Genomic DNA, 4,198 nt, shown 5'->3' with positions numbered 1-4,198 from the left:
CTGAGCTCCGCGCTGGAGGCTGCGGCGGGCGGCCCGGGGAGCATTCACGCTTCCAGGTTGAACACTATCCATAGTGTCCAACTCTTAAATCACTAGCTCCCTGGCACTTAGGGCCAGACCTGGACGCACACATCCAGCACCTCACCTGAGACTTCGGCAAAAACTAAAACAAAACTTAGAAGCCTCCATGACAGGCGCCCCAAGACAGGCACTTAAATTCATGAAGATTGCTAAGTTGCACTGAGCCTCTTCATAGGGTCCTGCATATACACTGAAGCGCCCCCTTTTGAACGTGCAGCCCTCGCCTAAGCTTTGCTGTGATCCGGCTGAGGCAGAGCAACATCTAACCTCCCTGAGCAACCCAGTTGTTACAGCATCTTCGCATTCAACTCACGTAGACATCAAGTCTAGCCACCGTCACTTCACTCAAAAGCATGCACTAACCACAGTGAATGCCTCGCTCCAGCTCCCCTAAGCTGAGGCACTTGTCCGGGAGCGGGGGGCAGAGATCCTACCTCCCTGCCCTGCTCCCCTGCACCTGTCCGTGGGGGTGCCTGCAGCCATGCCATAAACGCAGAGCAGCCGCACGCACAAAGAAATCACCACCGGGTAAAAATGATCACCCAGCTCTAAAACTAGTGCAACACCTCTACAGGCCCTGCTACACCTTCAAATGAAAGGTGGGTAGGAGCCAGTTCTCAAGTTATTACACATTCAAACCCTAACTTTAGAGATGGCTGGCTCTTTTTAGAGCTGGATGGTCATTAGCCTGGGGTAATTTCTTTGCATGTGCAGCCAGTCTATGTAGCGCAAGTCACCAGTTAATTGCATGACATATGTAACATGTAGCTAGGGTTGCCAGCCCTCCAGGATTGCCCTGGCATCTCCAGCAATTAGATACAAATCTCCAGGAGAGTGCTGAGAGTCACCTGGGAGATAAATGATAGGGCATTCATGAAAATAAATACTAAATGTTGAATCTGCTTTATACTGTAGTGCAGTGGGTTTTTTTAAATGCAATAGTAATGTGCATTTGCCTTTCTGACATTAAGTCTACACACCTTAACTGATTATACACAAGCATATGGGCACATTTGCACTGTGCGTTATGGGCACGTTGGTGTTCTGGAAACCTCCCAAACTAGATTCAAACCAAGCTGGCAACCCTACTTGTAGCAGGGGCCTATAGCTGGTTCCTGTCCAGCTTTAATTTTTGAATGTGTAGCAGAGAGAGTAAGACACACACACCACCAAAGCCAGAAAAGTATCCAAAAGTGACAGCAAACGCAAAAGGGAATCAAGAGATAGCATCATTTCCCTAATCTAAACTAACAAATCTACTTGCCACCGAGCTTCTTTGGCTTCCTTCAGCAGCCATTTCCCGTTTGTCAGATCAGGAAGAGCCAGCTCATGAAAAGTTCTTTTCTTGCCAAAAGCATTTTTAAATGATCTTTTCATGATGGGCTCCAGTTTTGCTTTGGGTCCTTGATATGTGCACTGAGAAGAGGCTTTATTGCAACAAGCTGCATTTCATGTAGTCTTCTGCTCGTGCTGCAGACAGCAAAGAGAAGGGAGCAGGAAGAGCAGACCTGTGGAAAGGCATTTGGTGCCCCAAAGCTTGCATCTTTCAATCATGAAGTTGGTCCAATAAATGATCTTACTATTCCTCACAAATCCTGCTTCCCAGGTAGCACATAGTAGTGGATTTCTAAGCGTCATAGTCTGCTCTCATGTTATGTGTGTGCAATAAGAATTGCACATGCTGACCTGAAACTGAATCTCGTCCTAGCAAATACAAAGCACTAGATAATTAAATGTCAGGGTGCAGAGCAAGTTCACAACATACATAAAAAAGGGAATTTAAATCCCTGTTCAGTTGTACCGAGATGGTGCATATAAAGGTCATTGTTGTTTTTCAGACTTCATTTCTATTTTCAGAACTATTATTAAAATACATTAAAGACTGAACAGGATTTTAGTCTCATGCACTTATTGAAAGGATTTTCACAAAGTACTGTTTATCTGCTATCTGGATGGGATTATCTGGCCTCTGAGCTGTCGTCTTCTATTACAAAATTGGTTACTGTCTTTTTCTTATTGTATATTGCTGAAGTTTCAGCTCCAATTGAACTGACTGGAGCATAACATTTTGAGTAGAAATTATGAAATGGTAGTAGCATATTTTTTTAAAAAGCTTCCATAAATCCAATAACTCATTTTATACAGCAGTTTCTCACAGGCACATAAGAGCAATCATTAATACAGGGTGCGTGTGAATCTCAACTCGACTGTTAAAATATTTGTCTTTCCTAATGTATGTAAGCCAACAAAATACTAAACATACAGAATATAGAGAAATTGTCAAAACTGTTGTTTTGCTTTAAAGAAAAGTCAATATCTTGTTCAAATTCCATGTTAATGGGTGGAAAACCCCCCAACTGATTAATTCAGCTTTCTTAACATGCAACAAAAGACTCTCTGTTTTTTGTGAAGGGTTCCACGGGTCATTATTTTCAGAATTCAACATACTTGCAAAACTAAGAGAGTGAAATACAGCTCTAAAGCACAGCTGTTTGCTTACATTATAGGTCTAGCCCTGCAACATTTAGAAACAAAAATACAGGCTTCAAAGCTTTGCCTGCACAAAAATTCAGATGCAAACCCTGCTTTTTAAACCAAGACATATATGCCTTCTTGATGTCCTTGTTTAGCTTCCACTAGCACTAACAGGAGTTTCACACAAGCATCCAGCTGGAAAAAGATCTTGAATACCACCTGGAATGGTGTCCCTGATCCCTGCACTGACTTGTGCAGTACACAGGGATGAATTTGGCCATAGGGCAATGCAAAGAGTGAGCCTTACGATATCTGTTTAACAGATGTGGCCCTTCAGTGCTGCCATTTTAGCCTTCACTAAGAGACATGCACAGAAGCAGCCCCCATGGGGCCCCTGAATTTAGACTGCAGTTGCCTTTGACCCTACCACACTCCAGTCCAGGGACACTATGGTGATACACGTCATGTTAAGAGCTACAGATAGACAAGAAGCTAAACTGCAGCTGGGCCCTGTGTGGATGATTGAGGAAGGTGGGTTCTTTAACCCTTCTTCCCTAGCACACCTGTGCAAGTAGAAACGTACTGCATTTACCCAAATCCAAGACTACTTCAAATTTAAGATGCCCCCTCCCCCCCATAATTAGATTCTATACAAGAGAAATGTATAGATTAGTTATAATTTTCCATTAATAGAATGTAATGATTGGAGGATATTCACCCCCCACCAGTGCTGTGGCAGGGAAAGCAGCAGCTGATGGTGAGAAGCTAGACCCCCTCCTCCATGCCTGTGCCTTTTCTCTTGCTGCCTTCCCCACCACCATATGCCCCCTACTGCTTTCCCCCATGCCTTTGCCTGCCCGTTGGTTTCCCCCATGTTCCCCTAGCCACACACCCTCCTCTCCCCCGCCAAGCAAGCCATCTGGCCGAAGACAGGTGGGGGCTCAGCTTCAGGCTGGGTACTTGAATGTAAGACAAGACTTTTTCCCACATTGATTGGAGAAAAAAACCTCACCTTGGATTCAAGTAAATACAGTAATTTAGCCTTTAGTGTGGAATGGCTTGCTATCTTCATTAATGTGGTTAATTATACAGTGCTCTGCAAGACATATAGGATAACTATTTCCTTTGGCTGTCCCATATTCCTGATAATTCTGGACAAAACTCTGCTCTCAGATCTGTATGGCCAGGTTCAACTATGACATTCTGCTCTCACTTTATTTGCAGAACCCCAACAAAAATCATGCAGTTCTGAAAGTAACAGACCTTAGAATAAAGTTTCAGCCCTATTGTAATATTTGTACAGAATTTAAAAACGAAGAACATTGGTTGTTGTGTCAACCCAGGTCTTTTGGAAGGATGATGTGACATTTCTCCTTTCTGGGTAAAGATGAAAATATTACACCTGCAAATTAAAAAAATGTTGAAAACTGAACTTTAGTTAAGTTTTCAACATTTTTAAATTCGCAGGTGTAATATTTCAGTTCAGGTAAGTATTTCGGTTCTCTTAAGTATTACTGAAGTGTATTACTTCAGTTTAGTTTTAACTAAAACTCATAACTCAAGTTTTAATTTTTAAATTAAAAAAAAAATAAAAATAAAAATAATAATAATAAAAAAAAAAAAAAAAAAAAAAAAAAAAATT

The sequence above is a fragment of the Gavialis gangeticus genome, unplaced genomic scaffold, assembly GCF_001723915.1.
Source record: "Gavialis gangeticus isolate Ggan-Ray unplaced genomic scaffold, GavGan_comp1, whole genome shotgun sequence".
Lineage (NCBI taxonomy): Eukaryota > Metazoa > Chordata > Crocodylia > Gavialidae > Gavialis > Gavialis gangeticus.
The sequence above is the reverse complement of the archived record's forward strand: the minus strand, read 5'-3'. Positions refer to the sequence as shown.